Genomic DNA, 26,792 nt, shown 5'->3' with positions numbered 1-26,792 from the left:
GCAAAAAGACCGCTTGTGCAAACCACCACTGGCAAAAAATGTGTGTAAAAGTCAGACTACTACTATTAAATAGCACGCTGATGCACGGAACTCAAGAAAACTTCCACAAATTAAAAATGACACGCCCAATCAATTTATCAAACTGTTACTAGGAGGAGAACTTCAAAGCGACTAGTTATCAATAAATATTTCCATATCCTGCCCAGAGAAGAGCCAAGTTGAATATTCGCAAGATTGAGACCAAGAAAGAAGATGGGTGAATAATAGGCGACATACCCTCCCAAATCCCTGTCCTATTGTAAACTACTCGTCTTCGAAGTATTACAACGAAAGACGACCGCTTTCAGCGACACATAACGATGACTTTCATGCATACAAAGCCAGTAAACCACGAGATTCTGCACGCACAGCTCCATTCCATTATGGGACATCCACAACAGCAACACACACTTGCAAAGCCAACAAGGAACGACGAACGAAGCTGTACATCAAATACTTGCCCACATCCATCTCGCTCAAGTCCATCACCTTCATGCAGAAACATTCGCCAACCTCATGCTTAAACATACATAGGATTGTGTGAATGTGTGAAATCAAATTATGTGATGTAGGAATTGTGCAAAAGAAACGTGTGAAAAACTAAATAAGTTAAGCACACCAGACAGCTAATAAACTACAAAATAACAGTCATTGACTATGGACTTAAGTAAAAAATAGTCTATCGATAAAAATAAGTCATTAGTTCTGAAATTGATAGTATATAAAGAAACAATACGGCACTTATTTTCTCCTCATAAAAATAAAAGAGCAACTAAATTTTACTTATTTTCTTATTATAAAAACAAAGAATAAAAATTATCTTGTTGGATGTTCTCCCTTTTTTTTAACATTTGTACCATTTCTTAAGATAATATCTCAATACTTGTGTATGTATATTTCTTTGTGAGAGCAATTCTTGGAAATAATTCTTATTTGTTAGTGTAACAATGTTGAAATATGGGTCTAGAAACAAAAACATTTTACTTGTACATGATATTTAGAAAATGTGTTAGGAATAGATTTTACTTAATTACTACATTTATAAAAACAATATTTCTAAGAAAATCGATGTGATAGACTCCTCACTTTCGATAACAAACCTCTTAAAAAACAAACATCACACTTAAATAAAGAAAGAAAATAATTAAAAATTAATAATAGCATAAAAATATCCTTCTCTTGTCATTTTTAATTATAATGTGGAAGAATATAAAAATATAAATTAGTAATACAAACTAGTGTAGAACAGAATAACATGGCTGAACAGTACGCAACAAAATTTAGATAAATTAGTAAATTTTTGACTGACTTAGACAACGATTCAATCATTGCCTAAATTCAATACAAAAATTAAGTTCGAAAGGCGGTGATATGTAAGGTGTCAGGCAAATCCAACACCTTCCATGAAAACCCCGACATGATGAGCAAATCCAGTAGTATGTCACATAGCTCCGAATAAATCGTTACATTAAATTAACCAAAGTAATATGAGTAACGGGTGAGCAAGACTGGACACCCACGTCGCCAGCTAACCACTAGGGCCACACCACCCGCAAGTTTTTGCGTGAGACTCTTTCGCGTCTCTGTTACGTCAAGGACCACCCCCCGAGTCCATGTTAAAAGCTACAGCCCTCCAGAAAAACAGAATAGATCTTACGATAACACAAAACGGACCACACCAGCTGCAAATTTTCGATGTTGTTTGAGGATTCAGGAAGCTGGTCCCTCACTTTTCTGTCTGTCTTTAAAATCTAGCCCTCCACTTTTCTATCAGAGTTTTTTCAAGATGAACATATTAACCATTTTTGTGCTCCAATAGGAGAGGTTTTCAGCTGGTTTATTACTCATCGTTCCTCCTACCTTATTCCTATTTTTATCTCAGTTTCGAACAATTTGCACTATTTTACATTGTCGAACTCTTTTTTCCACATCGACTTATCCTATTACGTGTTAAGGAAAAGTCATCCCTCATGCTGAAGTTTCACTGCATGGACTGCGAAACGCAGGAAGCGATGAATTTTTTTTTGTTTTCATCATTTTGTGGGAGGTATAACCAAGAAAGAGTTTTGTAAAGTTTGTTGGAAGTGCTCTCATTCCCAGCTATTGGAAGAATAATGTTCGGGCATTTGCTCGTCCTCAGTTACACACTACCAAGAGAAATAGATAGACTCCAACATTACTACTGTCTTGAAGCGCTAATCTTTTAAAATTTATTTACACGTCATAACGACTAGATTGTAATAGTATTTTAAATTTGGTCAGTAATTGCGCAAAACATTGAAAATTTCATTTTTGGTGCCCATGAAAGCCGTTAGATAGATGACCTGGAGTTGGTACTGGTATCCGAGACGTCAGTTTAATAAAATGGATGAGTTCGTTTCCAATATCGCTGCTTCGACAGTTGTGTGCTTCTGGTTGATTACCCGAGTTCTTGATTCCATTTTTCTGCACAACATTTACAAAATGGAATAAGGTGATGGTAAGGGAATTAGATTGCGAAATGAGCCACTAAACGTGCTCAGAGACATTTGCTGTTTGGGCAGCAAAATAAATGGCGACGGCAGAAGTGTAGATGATATAAAATGTAGAGTGTCAGTAGCAAGAAAATGTTTCTGAAAAGAAATCGTTTTCTGAAAGTATTTGTTTGAAGAGTAGCCTTATATGGAGTTGGCTGGTTCAAATGGCTCTGAGCACTATGGGACGTAACTTTTGAGGTCACCAGTCCCCTAGAACTTAGAACTACTTAAACCTAACTAACCTAAGGACATCACACACATCCATGCCCGAGGCAGGATTCGAACCTGTGACCGTAGCGGTCGCTAGGCTCCAGAATGTAGCGCCTAGAACAGCACCGCCACTCCGGCCGGCTATTTGGAGTTGGAATATGGATATCATTTACATAACGATAGAAATGTGATGAAAACGCATTCAGTGACAAACCTGAAGCGCTCACTTATGCGATGTTTATGTATGCGATGATGCGAATTCGGCGAAAACTGCAAACGTTGTCTGCTGGACAATAATTATTATAACAAGTACTCCAAACCGACATTCTATGACAACCAATCAGTGAAAAACGCAGCACATGTTGTAATGAAAGCATGGAAGCCGTCTGACGATGAATCGTAATGATTCGAAACGGGTAATGGTACCTTTTGAATAAAGGAACTTAAACTGAATTTGGCTGGTTGCTGTGTCAGCACATTCAACGTTTTAACAGGTGTCATATGATGCTGTCCCTTCTTCTTGTCAGTGTTTTCCATGTGTTCTTTACTTTACTGAGAAGAAGTTTCTCATGTCTTGGTTTATCACTGCACCATATTTTCAACATTCTTCTGCAGCACCCTATCTCAAATGCTTCAGTTCTCTTCTGACCCAGTTTCCTCACCGTCTGTGCCTCATTTCCGTACAATTTTGTGCTCTAAACGTACATTCTCAGAAATTTATTCCTTAAATGAAGGCCTATGTTTCATAAAAGTAGACATCTCTTTTCCAGAATGCCCTCTTTGTCAGTGCTAGTCTGCTTTTTATGTCCACCTTGCTTCTTCCGTCATGGGTTATTTTTCCTACCAAGAAGGTCTCACAAGACCTTAACTTGGTCCATTTCGTCGTCACCATTTTTATTAGTTTCTCGCTATTGTCATATCTTATGCTTCTCATTATTTTAGTCATTCTTCAGTTTACTCAATCTTCTGTATCCTTTAGAATATAAACTCGATTCACCAGATCTTGTAATTCTCCTATACCTTCACTGAGGACAGCATGTCGTAAGCGAACCTTACCACTGATACACACTAGTGGCCATTAAAATTGCTACACCACGAAGATGACGTGTTACAGACGCAATATTTAACCGACAGGAAGAAGATGCTGTGATATGCAAATTAATAGCTTTTCAGAACATTCACACAAGGTTGGCGCCGGTGGCGACACCTACAACGTGCTGACATGAGGAAAGTTTCCAACCGATTTCTCATACACAAACAGCAGTTGACCGGCGTCGCATGGTGAAACGTTGTTGTGATGCCTAGTGTATGGAGGAGAAATGCGTACCATCACGTTTCAGACTTTGATAAAGGTCGGATTGTAGCCCATCGCGACTGCGGTTTATCGTATCGCGACATTGCTGCTCGGGTTGGTCGACATCCAATAGCTGTTAGCAAAATATGGAATCGGTGGATTCAGGAGGGTAATACGGAACGCCGTTCTGGATCCCAACAGCCTCGTGTCACTAGCTGTCGAGATGACAGGCATCTTATCCGCACGGCTGTAACGGATCGTACAGCCACATCTCCATCCCTGAGTCATCAGATGGAGACGTTTGCAAGACAACAACCATCTGCACGAACAGTTCGACGACGTTTGCAGGAGCACGGATTATCAGCTCGGAGACCATGGCTGCGGCTACCCTTGACGCTGCATCACAGACAGGAGCCCCTGCGATGGTGTACTCAACGACGAACCTGGGTGCACGAATGGCAAAACGTTGTTTTTTCGGATGAATCCGGGTTCTGTTTACAGCATCATGATGGTCGCATCCGTGTTTGGTGACATCTAAGTGAACACACATGTATTCGTCATCGCCTTACTGGCGTATCACCCGGCGTGATGGTATGGGGTGCCATTGGTTACACGTCTCGGTCACCTCTTGTTCGCATTGACGACACTTTGAACAGTGGACGTTACATTTCAGATGTGTTACGACGCGTGGCTATACCCTTCATTAGATCCCTGCGAAAAAGAACATTTCAGCAGGATAATGCACGACCGCATGTTGCAGGTCCTGTAAGGGCCTTTCTGGATACAGAAAATGTTCGACTGCTTACCTGGCCAGCACGTCCTCCAGATCTCTCACCAACTGAAAACTTCTGGTCAATGGTGGCCGAGCAACTCGCTCGTCACAATACGCCAATCATTACTCGTGATGAACTGTGGTATCGTGTTGAACCTGCATGGCCAGCTGTACCTGTACACGCCATTCAACCTGTGTTTGACTCAGTGCCCAGGCGTTACAAGGCCGTTATTATGGCCAGAGGTGGTTGTTCTGGGTACTGATTTGTCCGGATCTATGCACCCAAATTGCATGAAAATGTAATCACATGTCAGTTCCAGTATAATATATTTGTCCAATGAATACCGGTTTATCATATGCATTCCTCCTTGGTGTAGCAATTTTAATGGCCTGTGGTGTATTTCCACCGTGAATTTTATTTACTCTCTAGAACCTTTGTTTTATTTCCGCAATTGCTTCTTCGATGTATAGATTGAACACTTCGTTGGTGGTCTTCCAGTCTTATCGTTCCCTCTTGGTTCTTGTGCATACTGTATATTGCTCGTCTTTCCCTAGAGTTACTCCTAATTTTCTCAGTGCTTCGAACATATCGTACAATTTTACATTGACGAACGCTTTTTCCATGTCAACAAATCGTATGAAAGTGTCTTGATTTTCCTTCAGTCTTGTTTCCATAATCAAGCGCTAAGCAAGAGCTGCGTCTCTAGCGCCTGTACCTTTCCTAAAGCCAAACTATAGTATTCTAGCTATTGAGGTGGGCTTAAGTCGTGCTTACTTTTGCTGGCGTGTTGACGTACATACAATTTGACATTGAAAAATTCAGCCACTATTTAGAATAGACAGCCTGATAACGGCGTGTTATATTTGCTGAATTGGTAGCCTATGAAATAAATTGGTGATGAACTTACAGCTGATGGCTTTTTTGTTACTTATTACATGTAGACGCTGTCCGAGAAGTATCGCGACAAACTTGGGGGTTATATAGCCAGTGTTCGGAAATGTGATCTAACGAAGCTACAGAGCATCGAAGATATAGGCGCCATCGCATGTCACCTGGCCACCCCTTCGGCAACAAACGTGACCTTGTACGCTGACGGACCGTAGGCGGAACGTCTGGCAATGTTGTCTGTAATTTAGTGATCGCGACTGATTGCCACGATCACCTTCGGAGAAGATGGTGCCAGCTACTGCTTAGACAGGCCTTGTCTCCTATGAATGCGATGCTCCGCTGATTTGGTGGATGACGGTTTTGGACACAGGTTGCCGTAAGATACCGACCCATGCGAAAGGGGTGAGCTACTGGCAGGCGCTGGTGCCTTAACTTCTGCGTTTCCGGACACAGGTTCCTGTCCTTGATTTGTTCAAGACACTCTATCCAACCTCTCGAAGTTTGTCGCAACTTTTCTGCCACACACTGTACATCGGCTTATAACCCTACCACTACTATAGCAATTAAGTATGCTTTTATCTAAAGAACAGAAAACCCTTTCTCGATGTTGTCACGTACAACCCTCTTACTAAAATTTAGTTTAGTTTCCGAATAAAGCACACTATGCGAGGGTACTCCTGTTAATAGGATAACCTAATCAATCGAGTTACCCTTTTTACAGGATTGGACCGTGTGTTTTGTATAATGGATAAGTAAAACAGACTATTCAGTTTCTTTCCTAAGATCTTACCCAGCAGGTAGAAAGAAATGCAGCATGAATAGTATTATATTGAAGCTAGGACAACTCAGATCCAAGTTCATTTAGTGGTTTAAAATAAGTACTAACGGTCGGTAGTGTATCCAGGCAATAAAACAGTGACGTATTGGGAAAGCATAAGTGTGAATTTTGCCTACTTTCTTGCTACTGTTTAGGGTGCTTCCTCAAATAATTATTACCCCACATAAACAATGTTGGTGCAGCCACTGATATTATTGTCCTGCTACACCCTTAACCACATCTTTTTTAAAAGAGAGAGGATTAAAAAAAATTGGGCAGGGGGACCTTTAGAAAAGCACTTTCCATAACCAACAAACTTAAATACTAAAATACTTAGATACTAAAGCACCGACAAACTTAAATACTAAAATACTTAGATACTAAAGCATAGTGAACTTCAACAAGACTACTTTCTTGCTGCAATTTACTTTCAGAAGCTATTACCCTTTGAAGTATGTATAGTCATTTAACGGATTCTAGTAACATCGCTTCACTCTTATTGAATTTTGTGTAAGCAAACTTTTACTATAGCACTTCGTAATAGTTAAAAAATCTTTTAAAACAAGAATAGTTTCACTTTATTTCTCTGTAATGTACTAAACCATGGTTATTACTCTAACCAAAATTTTCATTACGCCTTTCAGTGAAACAAGTAAGAAAACTTTTCTTAAACTATTGCTGAAGACTAAAATATTATTGAACTCTTTAACTTATGATGTAAAATTACATTTAAATTCACTCTATTCAATTTACACTTTTCTACTAGTGAGACGCAATTTCATTAGTACAGGGTTTAGTCCCTCACACATTTATCTCACTATTTACACAAAACAATTGAAATTGTGCTTCTTTATATTAACTTGGCACTTCATAAGTCTGTAAAACAGGATACTCGGCTTAATCAAACACCAGGAAGGAATACTATATAGGTGTATGATTAGGATAAAATAACAGTGTGAACCAGTTCTTTAAAGTTCGAGAATGATTATTCACTGATAAAATACAGTTTAAGTCAATAGTTCACGCTATACAAAAGTAATATACCAAAAAAATCTTATCTGGTATCTATAGGCTTGGGTGTGGCGAACAATTATGACGGCTATACTACCCACAGTATGGCCAACAGGTATCTTGTTGCATGGGCTCAATTTCTCTTCTTGGCGTCGTTCAATTTTACATACAGTAGCCCAAGAACTCGCAGCTATGGCGAAAGCCGTTCTGAGTCTTCATTCGAGGCATTTTTGTGCAAATTTGCAGGCAAAGCTTCTCTTGCTCCACAAGGGTGTTGCCTCAATCATTGCTGCCTACAGACTGTGTGACTTATTTCACGCGTTTGCTCTAGGTAGCGCGCCAATTCGCTCTTTCCACCTTTTCCAATTCCCAGAGCCACTTTCGTCTCAAACAAAAGCACATTAGCTTCTACATAACACCTATTTCTCACATTGTCCCTAAGCGTGACTACTTCTTACAACCGTCAAATTTACATCAACATGAACATTTTATACGCACAAATATTTTAAAATATAAAATGTCATCAGAAAACTATTTAACGTAATAAACACTTTACATAGTATTTTACATACATTACTCATATGCAATGCAAAGAACTTCAACCTCCAGTGTAGCACACTTTACATATACAGTAAATATAGTACCAATATGCGAAAATTTTAAAGCAAAGAATTGTAAAAAAATTACTTGAACCATAAACAGATAGTGTTATTGGCTGCTGTCCCATCATCCGTCATAGTAAGGATGAATGCACCTAATCTGATGAGAAGAAGAGTTACTATAACATGCTGGGTTTCACACAGGAAAGAAGCCGTGGCGGGCCACACCAAAGCAGCTGGAAGACTCATGGAAAAAAGCGAAACGTCCTGAACCCTGCAATGTTCTAAGTTAAATGATAGGTAACGATTTAAATTCAGCCTCTGTATATTTACTTCTGGGAGGGCCTATTTAAAGAGACCATGTCTGTGTCATAGGCGTTATATACTTTAGTACAAAATGTTGTATCGGCGGCCAGTCGGCTGGAACCGAGAGAGTTTTATATTATACTGTGTAAATGTAGTAAAGAGTCACCTTTAGTGAACCTCCTCATTTTTCCCCATTGTAACGCAGAAGTCTGAAAGTGGCTCCAAGTTTTCTATGTAGTAGTGCAATAACTAGTGTCCCGCGACGTCACCATCGGGACCGGCGAAGCTTCAAACCGCAATCTGCCTACACATGAAAAAAGAACCCTCCTATCGACAGGCTCCGATGGAGGTCAGCATCATTCGTGAGAGTGGCTAGATTAGACTGTGTACAAAAATTGGAATTTATAAAAGTTGGAGCTTTATAGGGGCCCTAATGATCGTGCAGTTGAGGGGCCCACAAACCAAACATCATCATCATGGTTCTGGCCTCCATCGCAAATACATCAAGAGAAGGTACGAGATGTGGATTGGGAGGGGGGAGGGGGGGCGGGTGACAACCCAGACATCGTACGACACGTTCGCAATGGTACTGGACAAAATTGGGTGGATTGTATTGCCAATGTGACATTTTCAATCCACCTTACACCTTGGCTGTACTCCTGAGCTGCGTATTTTTTTTTTTTTTTTTTTCCATGTGCCGACACCATGTTGTTTCCAATGTCACTGAGTCAGAGGCCTCAGGGCACCATGCACTTTACAGTGGAATGTCGTAGACCATTTTGAGCGAAATTTGAAATTTCTGCTTCGCAACGGGGAAAGTGACACGGTTTCAAAATAAGTGACCCTTTAATTATGTTGTACAATGAAAATGGTTCAAATGGCTCTGAGCACTATGGGACTTAACATCTGAGGTCATCAGCCCGCTAGAACTTAGAACTACTTAAACCTAACTAATCTAAGGACTTCACACGAATCCATGCCCGAGGCAGGATTCGAACCTGCGACCGTAGCGGTCGCGCGGTTCCAGACTGTAGCGCCTAGAGCCGCTCGGCCACACCTGCCGGCTGTTGCACAATGAAATTCTCATACTTAACTAGAGCAGCGAGATCATGTCTAGGGCTTTTTTTTTTCAACAACGAATAATGGAGCTAACAGGCTTGTTGGTTAATTATGGAGTAGAAATCACATCTGTCCTCGAGGATTGCATTATGTAAAACACACTTTCAGGAAAATGTCGCAACGTCAAAAAGTAATTAATGTAGAATAATGAAATTTTGGGAATACATTTGTCCAGGTACCATATTTAACTGATTAACATTGCAACATCAGAAGTTAATGTAAGCGCGAGGTAAGCCATTACAAATGTGAAGATCTCGTACATTAAGTGGTGTAAGCGCCAGAATGTTGAATGCAAGCATGCAGAAGTGCATGCATTGTCTAGTACATGAGGCGGATGTCAGTTTTTAGTATGGAGTTCCATGCCTGTTGTTCTTCGTCAGACAGTACAGGGACAGTTAACGCTTCCTCTAGACGACGCTGGAGTTGTCGTCTGGTAACGTCGCATATGCGCTTGATTGGAGACAGATTTGTCGATCGAGCAGGAAAAGGCAACGTTCAGACACTCTGTAGAGCATGTTGAGTTAAAACAGCGGTATGTAGGCGAGCTTTTCGTGTTGGAAATGCTGTTCATGAATGGCAGATCAACAGGTCGAATCACCAGACTGACGTACAAATTTGCTGTTAGTTTGCGTGGGATAACAACCAGAGTGTCCCTGCTGTCACACCAAATCGCACCTCAGTCAGTGTAGGTCCAGTGTGTCTCGCACGCAGACAGGTTGGCTGCAGGCTCTCACCTGGCCTTCTTCTAACAGACGGCCATCGCTGGCACCGAGGCAGAACCAGCTTTCGTCAGAAAACACAGCAGGTCTCCACTCTGCCCTGTAATAAGCTCACGCTTTATACAAGTGAAGGTAGAAACGGTGGTGGTTTGGGATCAATGGAATGACCGCTACAGGAGTGTGGCTCGGAGCTTGAAGTAACCGATTTGTAACAGCTCAGTGTGTCACTGTGATGCCAAGTACAGCTCAAGTTGCTGGTGCCCCCAGATGCCGCACGACGCGCCAGAGCCATACGAAGAGCATGATGCTCGTCCCTCCGTGACCATCTGCAGCACGATCTACTTGCGACAGTACATTCTCGTGACCACCGCTGCTAACAATCATGTACATTTGCTACTTCCTGCTACGTTTTTCTGCAGTATCGCAGAAGGAACATCCAGCTCCTCTTTCCCCTGTTACACGACCTTATACAGGGCGTTTCAAAAATGACCGGTATATTTGAAACGGCAATACAAACTAAACGAGCAGCGATAGAAATACACCGTTTGTTGCAATATGCTTGGGACAACAGTACATCTTCAGGCAGACAAACTTTCGAAATTACAGTAGTTACAATTGTCAACAACAGATGGCGCTGCGGTCTGGGAAACTCTATAGTACGATATTTTCCACATATCCACCATGCGCAGCAATAATATGGCGTAGTCTCTGAATGAAATGACCCTAAACCTTTGACAACGTGTCTGGCGGAATGTCTTCACATGCAGATGAGATGCACTGCTTCAGCTGTTCAATTTTTCTGGATTCTGGCGGTACTCCTGGTCTTTCAAGTGTCCCCACAGAAAGAAGTCACAGGGGTTCATGTCTGGCGAATAGGGAGGCCAATCCACGCCGCCTCCTGTATGTTTCGGATAGCGCAAAGCAATCACACGATCATCGAAATATTCATTCAGGAAATTAAAGACGTCGGCCGTGCGATGTGGCCGGCACCTTCTTGCATAAACCACGAGGTGTTCGCAGTGTCGTCTAAGGCAGTTTGTACCGCCACAAATTCACGAAGAATGTCCAGATAGCATGATGCAGTAATCGTTTCGGATCTGAAAAATGGGCCAATGATTCCTTTGGAAGAAATGGCGGCCCAGACCAGTACTTTTTGAGGATGCAGGGACGATGGGACTGCAACATGGGGCTTTTCGGTTCACCATATGCGCCAGTTCTGTTTATTGACGAAGCCGTCCAGGTAAAAATAAGCTTCGTCAGTAAACCAAATGCTGCCCACATGCATATCGCCGTCATCAATCCTGTGCACTGTATCGTTAGCGAATGTCTCTCGTGCAGCAATGGTAGCGGCGCTGAGGGGTTGCCGCGTTTGATTTTTGTACGGATAGAGGTGTAAACTGGTGCATGAGACGATACGTGGACGTTGGCGTCATTTGGACCGCAGTTGCAAGACGGCGACCGGAAACCCAAGGCCGCTGTTGGATCACCTGCTGCACTAGCTGCGCGTTGCCCTCTGTGGTTGCCGTACGCGGTCGCCCTACCTTTCCAGCACGTTCATCCGTCACATTACCAGTCCGTTGAAATTTTTCAAACAGATTCTTTATTGTATCGCTTTTCGGTCCTTTGGTTACATTAAACCTCCGTTGAAAACTTCGTCTTGTTGCTACAACACTGTGTTCTAGGCGGTGGAATTCTAACAACAGAAAAATCCTCTGTTCTAAGGAATAAACCATGTTGTCCACAGCACACTTGCACTTTGTGAACAGCACACGCTTAGAGCAGAAAGACGACGTACAGAATGGTGCACCCACAGACTGCGTTGTCTTCTATATCTTTCACATCACTTGCAGCGCCATCTGTTGTTGAAAATTGTAACTACTGTAATTTCGAAAGTTTGTCCGCCTGAAAATGTACTGTTGTCCCAAGCATATTGCAACAAACGGTGTATTTCTATCGCTGCTCGGTTTAGTTTTTATTGCCGTTTCAAATATACCGGTCATTTTTGAAACACCCTGTACAAACTCATTAAGACGGCTCAAAGGCATTCTTGACTAACGTCAACTCACCACAGCCAATCTCAAAGGTAATTAAGCGTCACGACCGCTGCAGCTTGTATTTAAAGCAGACCTGATTTGCATCCTCATAGGCTGCGTTCACACTGCCGGTCGGGCCGGGCCGGGTTGAGGCGTGCTGGCTCGGCTCATGCGTAGCCAGCTCAGGCCGAAATGGGGGAAAATCCACTTCTCCGATTTTCATGTCTTAAAAGTTCTTAGCGGTATGTCGGACTTCGCCACATCGTTTTATGAACTTATTTTTTCCTTAAAAGCATTACTTACGCCGTGAAAAAAGAAAAACTCTACTTTTCGTTTCGCGTGATTTCTTAGTTTCGTAACGCTTCCCAACCGACTTTGAACAAAGTATGCGGCTAAAAAATCTGATTTTTGTACACGTGGTAGTGTAACACCTTAGCTTCGTATTGAATCATTTATATTTCCATATTTCTTAACAGTCATTGTGAAATGATGCTATTTGTCAACATTGTGCACTTCATTTACAAATCTTGTAGTGAAAATGTTATGTAGCGGGTAACTTACTGTTAGATCCGTTTTAGACCATACATTGTTGTGAATGTAATGTAGCTAAAAGCACCAAAAAGTTTTTGAAATGAGAATAATACTGATATCTGTCTCTGGTCACAAGTAATGCGAGCTACTCAGTGGCGTCAGTGCCGCGTCCGCAAGCCACGGAGTTCGCGCGGTTACAGCTTGGTTTACTACATGTACAGGTAGAAGTGTCAGTGACATAGGTATGATGAAATTTGGTGTAAAACTTATCACAAAAGGAAACTGGAAATTTGTGATACGTTTACTGCAGAAACTGAAGCGCAATTCTGTAGTCTCGTTGTCTACTTTGACAGAAAAAATAATTGACAGTTAATGAAATTACTGTAGATCGACACAGATGTGCGTTTCACTGTTTTTTTTTCCTTCCTTGGCGGGCTGCGCTGCACTGTCAAGGTAATCCCCACTCTTTGGATAAATGGCTGTTAGTTGCCGGAGGCCAAATAAATAAATTTAAAAAAATCCCGACCCTTCGACAGCTGACAAGCAAGTCAGTGGAAAACGCAGCTGCAGCCAACAATTGCTCGCCTTTAGCTAGTCTGTGCTGTCGGTAGAACTATGTCTTCACTCTTTTATTGGTATTGTTTTGACTCTGCAGTAACTCCTCGAGTTTTGAAGTACAGAAGAACTAGTAGGTTATGGATTCATCCCATAAATAGCGACAGACATTTAGGAGAGTTTTTTTCTTTACATGAAGAACTTAAAAACTATCCTGAAAAAAATTATTCATATTACAGAATGAATCATAACACATTTCAGTATGTGCTGCAGAACATTCAAGACAAAATTTCGAAACAGAACACAAATTTTCGCAGAAGTATAACAGCAGAAGAAAACTTGTGTATAACGATAAGGTAAGATTCGTTAGTACACACTTTTTGGTTTGCAGTAGACTTTTGTGCAGCATTCACTACCTCCAATTAATTGTAGTCATGCTTTTGTATCTTAAATTTCACAAACGCTCACCTCTGAGGGGAAGAGAGTTTATGGGGCTCCTGAGAATCATTAGTAAGTAATTAGCTTCGTCATATTCCTTCAGAATTTTCTAACTTTTTTTTTCTTTTTTTCTTCATGATGCAGCGCTTGGCAGTGGTGATGGTTCATCATGTGGAGCCACTGATGACCTCACAGAATTCTTTTCATTACCTTGTAAGATAGGCAGATTGATAGCCGAAGAGCTTTGAGATAATGCCCTATGACTCAGTGGTTCTATTTCCACTGATAAGGAACTGTGCATAGCTCTTGGAACTTAGGAAAATCATATGACAGAGCAAAGCCCGAGTGGAATTGCATTTTAATATACTATTCCCTGGATCACATGACATTTTCCCAAGTTATAGAAGTTATTCTCTGTAACTGTCTCTCAGGTCTTTGCATTTCGATTTCATTATTTTAATTGAAAGAATATAGTATGGACATGTCTCTTCAATTATTTATTGTTGTATACCTGTGAAATGAAATGGACTAAGAAAGTTTCTACTGTGCAAATAAAACTGTAAAAACTTCGCCCACACCACACTTGAGTAACACATTTAACGATTTTTTTTTCTCAGGTATCTGTCCACTGGCATCTCCTTTCATGCACTAGCATCGTCATTCCGATTATGAGTTTCCACCGCATCAGTGGTGGTGAAAGACGTTTGGATGGCCATATGGGGAGTCACTTGCTCCCATTCATTTACCAATGCCAACTGTTTCTCGATTTAAAGAAATTGCCAGTGAAATGCATACGAGATGGGGATTTCCAAACTGTGTTGGATGTAAAGACGGGAAGAACATACGTGTTCAATGTCCTAAACCTTCTGGCAGCATGTTTTACAATTATAAACAGTATTATTCGATTGTATTCCAAACAGTTGCCGATGCAAATTACAAATTTATAGCTATAGATGTTGGTGCCTACGGTAAACAGTCTGATGGAGGCGTGTTTAGAGAAAGTATGTTATATAAGAAACTTACAAATGGGGAGCTTTTATTACCGCCACCAACAAGACATGAAGGAATGTGTCAGGAAGTACCGTACGTCATTTTGGGAGATGAAGCTTACCCCTTATTAGAGAATTTGATGAGACCCTTTCCTCGCAGAAATTTGGATAGCGAGAAGATTCTATACAATGATATGCATTCCAGAGTAAGAAAAATTATCGAATGTGCATTTGGTATAATGACCAATAAATGGAGACTACTGAGCAAGGAAAATGAAACATCCATTGCCTTAGCTGACCACATAGTCAAGTGCATTTGTCTACTTCATAATATTGTCATTGACAGAGAAGGATGCAATGTTGAAGCTGAAAAGTTTTGTAACAATGCTGATATGCAGACAGCTGGTGCCGCATTCAACAGAAATTCCACATTACGTTCGAAAACTGTCAGGAACACTTTTGTTGAATATTTCGTTAAAAACGCAACTGAAAATAATTAAAAAACCTTTCAAAACTAAATTTTGGAACTGAAAGTACTTAGCTATTTACTGTATTTTTGTGTATCTTATTTCACTGTAAATAAAACAAGTAAAATTATAAAGGAAAATAATTTATATTTGTGCGTACTATCTGAAACACACTCCTTGGTTACTTCGTTCCATGATCTGGAAACTGCATCATTACTGTCATACTGTCTGATACCAAATTGATGGACACAAGTTAATGTCATGTATATGTTATTCTGCATTCTTTAAACTAAGAACATCGCAAAAAAATGTCACAGACAACAGTTTATAGTAACGTGCCACAGCATGACTTTACAATTAATTGTCACCTGGTAGGGACACATTTCCGTCCCTCAGTGACACTCATATCTGCCTCCGTTTACAAGTAAATGCGAACTATTCAGTGGTGGCAATGCGGCGATCGCTGGCAAGCTATTGTTGTAAATGCATGTAAATACGGTAGATGAAATAAATGAAATAAACGTAATTCCGCATGTATCATTATAATAAACGTAATTTTTCCTCACTGATTGTGAAATGTAACATCTTAAAAATACAAGACGTGTGCAGTCACACTTGTGGTGGAAGCAGAAGGGAGACGTGTGATGCGTGTACTGCAGAAGCTGTAGTGCTGCTCCACAGGCTCGAGCCTGCGGTCGGCTCGCGCCGGCCATATTAAACACTCGGGATGTCGCCGGCTCGGCTCCGGGAGGCTCACGCCGTGTCGGCGGCCGCCATTGTGAACACCGCAGCTCAAAGTTGGCGTGAAATTGGAATAGATATCATCCATCACATGTAGAAAGACGGCTACCAACTTTCGTTTTTGTCTCACAACTAGTTCTTGTGTTGCGATCCTTTTCCGTCAGTGTATGAGGACAGAAAAAGAAGCAAAAACACTGTCACCACTGTCAGCACTGTACTTATGTCCGACTGGAAAATGTGCACCACTGGCCATTAAAATTGCTAGACCACCAAGATGATGTGCTACAGACGCGAACCTTAACCGACAGGGAGAAGATGCTGTGATATGCAAATGATTAGCTTTTAAGAGCATTCACACAAGGTTGGCGCCGCTGGTGACACCTACAACGTGCTGACATGAGGGACGTTTCCAACCGACTTCTCATACACACACGGCAGTTGACCGGCTTTGCCTGGTGAAACATTGTTGTGATGCCTCGTGCAACGAGGAGAAATGCGTACCATCACGTTTCCGACTTTGATAAAGGTCGGATTGTAGCCTATCGCGATTACGGTTTATCAAATCGCGACATTGCTGCTCACGTTGGTCGAGATCCAATGACTGTTAGCAGAATATGGAATCGGTGGGTTCAGGAGGGTAATACGGAACACCGTGCTGGATCCCAACGGCCTCGTATCACTAGCAGTCGAGATGACAAGCATGTTATCAGCATGGCTGTAACGGATCGTGAAGCCACGTCTCGATCCCTGGGTCAACAGATGGGGACGTTTGCAAGACAACAACCATCTGCACCAACAGTTCGACGACGTTTGCAGTAGCATGGACTATCAGCTCGGAGACCATGGCTGCGGTTACCCTTGAGGCTGCCTCACAGACAGGAGCGCCTGCGTTGTTGTACTCAGCGACGGACCTGGGTGCACGAATGGCAAAACTTCATTTTTTCGGATGAATCAAGGTTCTGTTTACAGCATCATGATGGTCGCATCCGTGTTCGGTGACATCGCGTTGAACGCACATTGGAAGCATGTATTCGTCATCGCGTGATGGTATGGAGTGCCATTGGTTACACGTCTCGGTCAACTCTTGTTCGCAGTAACGGCACTTTGAACAGTGGACTTACGTTTCAGATGTGTTACGACCCCTGACTCTACCCTTCATTCGATTCATTTTATCCCTGCAAAACCCTACATTTCAGCAGGATAATGCATGACCGCATGTTGCAGGTCCTGTACGGGCCTTTCTGTATACAGAAAATGTTCGACTGCTGCCCTGGCCAGAACATTCTCCAGATCTCCCCCCAATTGAAAACGTCTGGTTACTGGTGGCCGAGCAACTGGCTCGTCACAATACGCCAGTCACCACTCTTGAAGAACTGTGGCATCGTGTTGAAGGTGCATGGGCAGCTGTACCTGTACACGCCATCCAAGCTCTGTCTGACTCAATGCCCAGCCGTTATCAAGTCCGTCATTACGGCCAGAGGTGGTTGTTCTGTGTACTGATTTCTCAGGATCTATGCACCGAAATTGCGTGAAAGTGTATTCACATGTCAGTTCTAGTATAATATATTTGTCCAATGGAATACCCGTTTATCATCTGCATTTCTTCTTGGTATACCAACTTTAATGGCCAGTAGTGCAATTGACGTTTCGGGGTCAAAGGTGTTCAGAGAGGCAGACTTTTAACCTCTCGTGAGCTACAGAGGCCCTTCCTTTCTGAGAGGTTTCGAACTGCCTGCAGATACATTGGTGAGAAACGGGGCTACCTCAGGGGGAAACCAGCACACCGTGCGTCGGTTGAGCTGCGCCCACTCGCCCGTGTCGGGATCTGACCCCGCCTAAAGTACTGCCGGCTCGTTCCCGTTCGGCGGGCGCGCTTGTACCTTCCGGGCCGCCACACACTGCAACACCCTCCCACCTGCCCGCACAAAGCAGTCTTCCGCTAATGGCCGCCGCCGGCTCTTGCGCAGATAAACGGCCAGCCCGGCTGCTTCTAGCACAGGTACTAAGCCGAGCGGAGGGAGGGAGGCGGAAACACACAGCCGTGCAGAGGGAACGGGGTGTGTCTGTATCAGCGGAAGCAACGCTGCTCCACAATCTGGGTCGCCTGCTCCAATTTCCCACGTTCTCTGCTGCGCTTCTACATCTAGGTGCGCAAAATCTAACTCTGCAACACTTGGAACAGTTAATATCGCCTAACTGGTTGCACACCTAGCAGCCAAGTGCAATCTAAATTCTGAGGTCCTTTGTAGTTGTTCAAAGCAGAATCGGTTGCTTCTTTTTAGTTCATCCATCAGTAAAATCCAGATTCCCATGCACAAAATAGCTTAGAACGTCTGATTACACTACTGGCCATTAAAACTGCTACACCAAGAAGAAATGCAGACGATAAACGGGTATTCATTGGACAAATATATTATACTAGAACTGACAAGTGATTAAATTTTCATACAATTTGGGAGCATATATCCGGACAAATCAGTACCCAGAACAACCACCTCTGGCAGTAATAACGGCCTTGAAACGCCTGGGCATTGAGACACACAGAACTTGGATGGTATGTACAGGTACAGCTGCCCATGCAGCTTCAACACGATACCACAGTTCATCAAGAGTAATGTCAAGGGTAGCGACTTAACCACAAACAATCCAGAGCTGATAGAGAGCATCATGACTGATACAGGGATTAGTGATCACAAGGTCGTTGTAGCTAGGCTCAATACCGTTTCTTCCAAATCCATCAGACACAAACGCAAAATAATTTTATTTAAGAAAGCGGATCAAGTGTCACTAGAAGCCTTCCTAAGAGACAATCTCCATTCCTTCCGAACTGACTATGCAAATGTAGACGAGATGTGGCTTAAATTCAAAGATATAGTAGCAACAGCAATTGAGAGATTCATACTTCATAAATTAGTAAGAGATGGAACTGATCCCCCGTGGTACACAAAACAGGTCCGAACGCTGTTGCAGAGGCAACGAAGAAAGCATGCGAAGTTTAGAAGAACGCGAAATCCCGAAGATTGGCTAAAATTTACAGACGCGCGAAATTTGGCACGGACTTAAATGCGAGATGCCTTTAATAGGTTCCACAACGAAACATTGTCTCGAAATTTGGTAGAAAATCCGAAGAAATTCTGGTCGTATGTAAAGTACACAAGCGGCAAGACGCAGTCAATACCTTCGCTGCGCAGTGCCGATGGTACTGTTACCGACGGCTGTGCCGCTAAAGCGGAGATACTGAACGCAGTTTTCCAAAATTCCTTCATCAGGGAACACGAATGGAATATTCCAGAATTTGAAACACGAACAGCTGCTAGCATGAGTTTCTTAAAAGATACCTTAGGGGTTGCGAAGCAACTCAAATCGCTTGATACGGGCAAGTCTTCAGCTACAGATTGTATACTGATTATGTTCCTTTCAAATTACGCTGATACAATAGCTCCCTACTTAGCACCCATATACAACCGGTCGCTCACCGATAGATCTGTACCTACAGATTGGAAAATTGCGCAAGTCGCAACAGTGTTTAAGAAGGGTAGTAGGAGTAATCCGTCTAACTACAGACCTATATCATAGACGTCGGTTTGCAGTAGGGTTTTGGAGCATATACTGTATTCAGACATTATGTATCACCTCGAAGGGAACGATCTATTGATACGTAATCAGCATGGTTTCAGAAAACATCGTTCTTGTGCAACACATGAAGTAATGGCCGCTATCGACAGGGGATCTCAAATTGATTCCGTATTTCTAGATTTCCGGAAAGCTTTTGACACCGTTCCTCACAAGCGACTTCTATTCAAGCTGTGAGCCTATGGGGTATCGTCTCAGTTGTGCGACTGGATTCGTGATTTCCTGTCAGGAAGGTCACAGTTCGTAGTAATAGACGGCAAATCATCGAGTAAAACTGAAGCGATATCAGGTGTTCCCCAGGGAAGCGTCCTGGGACCTCTGCCGTTGCTGATCTATATAAATGACTTGGGTGACGATCTGAGCAGTTCTCTTAGGTTGTTCGCAGATGATGCTGTAATTTACCGCCTAGTAAGGTCAAAAATGGTTGAAATGGCTCTGAGCACTATGGGACTCAACTGCTGTGGTCATCAGTCCCCTAGAACTTAGAACTACTTAAACCTAACTAACCTAAGGACATCACACACATCCATGCCCGAGGCAGGATTCGAACCTGAGACGGTAGCAGTCGCACGGTTCCGGACTGCGCGCCTAGAACCGCGAGACCACCGCGGCCGGCTAGTAAGGTCATCCGAAGACCAGTATCAGTTGCAAAGCGATTTAGAAAAGATTGCTGTATGGTGTGGCAGGTGGCAGTTGACGCTAAATAACGAAAAGTGTGAGGTGATCCACATGAATTCGATTACTCGATAAATAGTACAGTTCTCAAGGCTGTCAATTCAAATAAGTACCTGGGTGTTAATATCGCGAACAACTTCAGTTGGAAATACGACATAGATAATATTGTGGGGAAGGCGAGCCAAAGGTTGCGTTTCATTGGCAGGACACTTTTCAGATGCAACAAGTCCACTAAAGAGACAGCTTACACTAAACTCGTTCGTCCTCTGTTAGAATATTGCTGTGCGGTGTGTCTGATCCTTACCAGGTGGGATTGACGGAGGACATAGAAAGGGTGCAAAAAAGGGCAGCTCGTTTTGTATTATCACGTAATAGTCGAGAGAGTGTGGCAGATATGATACGCGAGCTGGGATGGAAGTCATTAAAGCAAAGACGTTTTTCGTCGCGGCGAGATCTATTTACGAAATTTCAGTCACCAACTTTCTCTTCCGAATGCGAAAATATTTTGTTGAGTCCAACCTATATAGGTACGAATGATCACCAAAATAAAATAAGAGAAATCAGAACCCTAACAGAAAGGTTTAGGTGTTCGTTTTTCCCGCTCGCTGTTCGGGAGTGGAATGGTAGAGAGATAGTATGATGGTGGTTAGATGAACCCTCTGCCAAGCACTTAAATGTAAATTGCACAGTAGTCATGTAGATGTAGATGTGCCTTGTGTACGTGATACTGCGGCCGTCTGTGTATGTGTTAGTTAGTTAATTAGTTGTTTCATGGATCATTTTGCACTACAGATCATAAGGATGTGGAACGAGTCGTTTTGTATTCAAATCGCAAATTAATTTGTATATACAGTTACGTTCTGAACATTTCTAAGTATTTTCATGTTACAAAAACAAAAAAGATATACAAGTGTGAGCTAGTAATTCTCACCCACCACCTTTGCCACATTACAGTAATAGACATTATTCTACGGAATAGAAGGAGTTGGGCGAAAAAGCTTTCTCCGCTGGTTATCAAATTTTACTTTTCTGTCTGTCAGACGTTTATATACCACTGAATACACGATCAAAAAATGTTTTTGGAGCATTGTGGACTCGTTTGTGTTATATCGCTATCCCATGCCTTTTCTCAACTCAGTATATGCTTAATGTTTGTTGAAAGTCACTAAGTGCTCTAATGATCAAACATTGGATGAATATACTCTTGTTAATTTGCCCTCTATTTTCAGAAAAAGATAGTTCTTCATGCCCTTCTATTTTTATGACGTATTTCGTATACTATGTGCCTTTGTGCCTTACAATAATATACTTTGCCGGTAGACTCAGTTATATACTTAGATATTGCTTGCGAAGCGTATAGCGAACAGAATGACACTAAAGAAGTGATAAACAAAAATCTCATGAGTAATGCTGAAGTGTTTTACTGTTGCGCCACTTTCAGCGTAAGCTAGTTTTCCACATACCACTTTTTAAAATGTCATTTCTCCTGAACGATGTGCCACACAATGGTTTAAATGTGCAGGTACATTCAGTGTTAGTACTGTCTGCAAACTGTGTTGTAAATAAAGTTAATAGAAATAAAAAATTAGGTCACGCCTGATGCCACAGTTTCAGTCACCATCAGTGAAAATGTAGTCAGCGACAAAACTTATTCCTCTCACCACTTTGTTGGAGAATTACCGGCTTGGATTTCGTAAACCGACATATTGCCGGGAGAGCGGTATGCTGTCCAGATGCTCCTCCATATTCACATCCAGTAACGCCCGTGGACTGAGGGTTGCACGGCGGCCGGTCGGTAACGTTGGGCCTTCCTGGCCCGTTCGGGCGGAGTAATGTTTAGTTCATCATTTTAAGGGACGTGTTAGCGAAAAAACGTTTCGTAATGGTTTGAAATTATGTGTGAAGTTGGTGCTTTCACGCTCAAATACTGAATGTAAATGTCTTGATGTGTATGTGTGGAACGGAAAACATTTTTTTCAGCGACTGTACATATACTTGACATAAGAGAAATTCAGACCTCACCTACAACGCGGCTTGATATACACCCAACGGCGGCAACTGAAAATTTGTGCCGGACAGGGATTCGAACCTGCATCTGCTGCTTTACTCGAGCGGTCATCTTAACCGCTTCTGCCATCCAGGCCATTTTTCCGTCCAAATCAAATTCTCAGACTGTAGCACCGTACACACGTGGCGTCCACTGTCCATTATCGTTGTTGCTCGCAGCTTCACCTAATTCTCGCAGGAGTTCGAAGATAGCTCCCACCTGCACTGCAGGTATCATTCGCTGTCAGAGGCGTATGGTAATGCATTAAGTATGTGTGTGGTGTCTGTTATTTCGGACATACCCGTATTACAAAAATGTTGTAGGACCAGTTAGACCTTAAGTTCTGCAAAATTATATCTTGCACTACGTATCTCACTTCGTCTTCACGTCTTGAACCAAAACTTTCCTCCAAGCTTTCTTCTGTTGCATGTGGTAAAAGTTTTTAATTGTTCAAGCAATTGAATGTATGGAACGAGCCTTCTTCCTTCCACAAAAAAAAACCTAGCTGAATGTTGGTTCCCCAGGCACACACTTCGCTTGACCGGAATATGCAGCAGGTTGACGAAAATACGGAAACACCAAAAACACAACATATTACCAACCCCAGTACGGTGTAGGTAAAGTACTGGCTTTCAAAAACGTTCTCAGTCGTCTCAGAATGGATATGCACAGATCTTGTACAGTTTTCAAGGGAATATTATACCATCATCCCTGGAGAATAGTGCCAAATCCATTGATGATGATGGAGCTGGATGGTGATCACGCTCAACCTCGGCTCCTAAGTACTCCACAAAGGCACAATAATAATGGAGTCTGGTGGCGGTGGTGGCTAGGAGAGATCCGACAATTCATTCTCTTGTAAACAAAACCAGTCCTGTATTGTGGGAACATAGCCCTGCGGTCTTGGAACGTAGCAGCACCATTTGGGAACGTACATTGTATAATGGGATGGATATGATCCGCCAAAATGGTCACACCGCCCTTGACAGTGATACAGCCTTGCGGAGTAACCATCGCGCAATGCGAGTACCACGACATGGCTGTCCAAATCATCACCGAATGCCTGCCGTGTCTTATACTTGTGTCGAATATTTGGCCAGAAGTTGGAAACAGAGCAAAGAAAAGTCTCATCCGACCAGATGACTTACTTCCGTTGTTCCGTAGTTCATGATTTATGACTTCAGCACCACGTTTTTCTGTTACGAGCATTTCCATCGGTGATGAATGGTTTTGGAATTTTAATTTGCACAACCATTCCCTGCCTATTCAGCTGCCATCGTGTTGTTTTGGTGCTGACAGGGTTCGAGACTACGACATTCACTTCTGCAGTGATTTTTGTAGCTGTCGTTCTCTTATTTTTCGTTGCAGTATGTGTCAGTGGCAGCATGTCACTATCACTCAACACATACTTTTGTTCACGTTGTGACTGCATGCGGTGTAACTCTTTAATATGGTGTCTCTCGAAAACCTAACACTTCGGCCATTTTGGTTACAGAAGCACCCACCGTACGAACACCAACAACTTGTCCATGTTCGAATTCACTTATCTCCCCCCCCCCGATTCCCAGATTTAGTGGTAAGAGTCCCCGATAGACAGCCCGTCAAAAACTGAATACAGATGAGGCATTAAAATGGGAAGAAGGTGTACTGGACTGTGAAAAAAATCAAAAGAGGAAGAGTGAACGGTTCAAGAACAAGCAGTGCAATATAGAGCAACTGCCTGCACAAATGGCGTCGTGGTACTGTGTTTACGCCATTGGACTGCAAATTGGCTAAGCCGGTTTGGAACCTCCCTCACTCCTCCTTTCTTTTTCTTTTTGTTCTCTTTATTATAATTTGTGTCGTGGTGTATCGTCAGTTTGCCACAGCGCGGTGTAAGGTAGGGTCCTATAATGACAGTTGATTCTTCACAACTACTCTATTTTTAGTAGCCGAAGGGAAGTGGCTTTCGAATGGGAACTGAAAACGTTAGATGACAAAGCGACAAGTTAACCGAATCCTCTACTGGAAAACACGCCTGGCGTGTCATACAAATCAATAGTGGTAGTACGTATCTCATACGATAGGAATCTCTCAACGACGCACTTAATTTGTACGACTGGTAACTAAGTGATATATGCCTCTGAAACCTGTTTATTAAGGAAGGCAGGATTGGGCTACGACTGTAGACAGGACCCGAATCAATTACTATTGGTTTGCTTTGCAATTTCACTCATTTATTGTAATAAATAATGTCTGAAAACAACCCAATGTGGTCCCAATCAGAATTTTAAAGCAAGTAACCACAATCTCGGCTGAAGGCCTTTAACGCCAAAATGGCAATTATAAAAAATTTAACAAAAATGCTGTCAAACGGTGAATGGCGTAGCAAAAGGTAATTAAAAAAACAAAACAAAAACAACAGATCACCAACCAGGTGAGACAAATGATGGTAACTTAATAATACAATAATGAAATAAAACACAAGGGCCAGTGACACACGATGCTCCAGGAATCGACCTCTGAGTAGGTCACAACAAAAACACTTTCGCGAGCGAAGAGAAAGGCAGCCAAGAGTTGCATTCAGATCACAAGATGGCAACTCGGACTAGTGGAAGTCTAACGAGGGACATTGATAATCTTGCTGAAGCTACCTGACATTCAACAAAACAAACGCAAGTTGTAAAATTACGCCAAAGCCGGAACCGGCGGTCTGGGCTCCGCCCGCAGAATACTGTGCTTAGAGCGCCCGGGACAAGAATGAATGACTACCACTATGGTAGAAGAACGCCACCGAACCTACAATCAAGGAGCTGTCAAACTTTGACGCCTCAGCTGACAGCGGAGGCAAGGCGAGGAAATGTACACTGCCGTTACACACACAAACACCCAGGGTTGGTAACTGGGACGTTAGCGGCCACAAGACAGAAAAAATTACGCTGGTTGAACTTAACAATGCAAGAAGCTGGAAATAGTAAATAGTACTTAGAAGCTCAGTAAGGCTAATCACATCCGCCTTCCCCAGGTACTCCACTCGCTGCTTTTCGCGTCGGAGACATTACGAGCAGCAACACGAACCCAAGGCACTGGAGAATCGCGAGATTTCACAATGTTGGAGGTTTCTCTACGCGACGTGCAATGCAATACCGCATGTATGTTTAAAGATGGAGGATCCGGTTTCGACGAGGTCGTGCACCCTTGTGACCACCGCCCTTCGATCCAGCAGTCCATAAACGCCGCCAGCGGTCCCGGTGTGTTGCTGCTCTACATGGATCTCGCTGCTCCGCCGTCACCAACGAACTCCACACTCACACCACATGGAAGAAGCACGAGGTCGCCCCAAACATAGTGCAGCAGAACTACATATCGATACGCGCCGCTGCTGCCACTAGCGAACAGGCAAGGCTTACGAAACCGAGTAGCGCCAGTGAACACGAGAAGAAGACAAGCAACGCAACCATGCCAACTAAACGATACCGTCTGGCAGAAACCTACGCACGGCACCAACGCGAGCCGCAGCACGGCTCAGCCTCCTTGTCTGATAAACAAATGAATGTGATCAATCCCAAGAAAATGATAGTACATAATAGTTTGTCATATAAGCTGCAACAAATGAACGCAACAGTTTCACAATCAAACAGTTTCTTTGTGACATCTTGGCTATTCGGGAATCCAGGCGGATGTTCGCGTCGTTCTCGCACGATATTTCAACATCGTGCCTCGCTGTCTTCTTCAAGTGCTACCTGAGACTGGTCCTTGGGCCGATCGAGTCCACTATTTACGCCTGGAAGGAGCTGGGCGTTCCCTAATCGGTCCGTCGGCCGGAGTGGCCGCTGCAGTCTGGAGCCGAGCGACCGCTACGGTCGCAGGTTCGAATCCTGCCTCGGGCATGGGAGTGTGTGATGTCCTTAGGTTAGTTACGTTTAATTAGTTCTAAGTTCTAGGCGACTGATAACCTCAGAAGTTAGGTCGCATAGTGCTCAGAGGCATTTGAACCATTTTGGAACCCTAATCGGTCCGTGCTGAGTCGAGTGTTCCGTCTGTGGTCCGCGCCGCCAGACCCGGCTTCAACGGACCCCTCCAGTCGCGGATGTTCCAACTGACGTCCGCGCCCCGTTTTGGCCGTCCTCAACGGTTGTAGTCGTCATCTGGGGTGTGTCAGACCCGACCTAAGATGTTAGGTACTCTATCTCATGACTGTTACTACGGTTTCCACTTCTGTTTCGTGCTGGGCGCTCCCTAATCGGTCCGCGCCGCGTCGTGTGTTCCGTCTGCGGTTCGCGCCCGCCAGACGCGGCTACATTGGCCTCTCTGTCCAACCATATGTTTTTAACTTTTTTGAAGTTGCGTTTCGTTTTGGAAGCCTTGACACTTGAATTCCTTTGTTGTAACATCACACCATTTATTTATTGT

The sequence above is a fragment of the Schistocerca gregaria genome, chromosome 6 (genome assembly GCF_023897955.1).
Source record: "Schistocerca gregaria isolate iqSchGreg1 chromosome 6, iqSchGreg1.2, whole genome shotgun sequence".
NCBI lineage: Eukaryota > Metazoa > Arthropoda > Insecta > Orthoptera > Acrididae > Schistocerca > Schistocerca gregaria.
The sequence above is the reverse complement of the archived record's forward strand: the minus strand, read 5'-3'. Positions refer to the sequence as shown.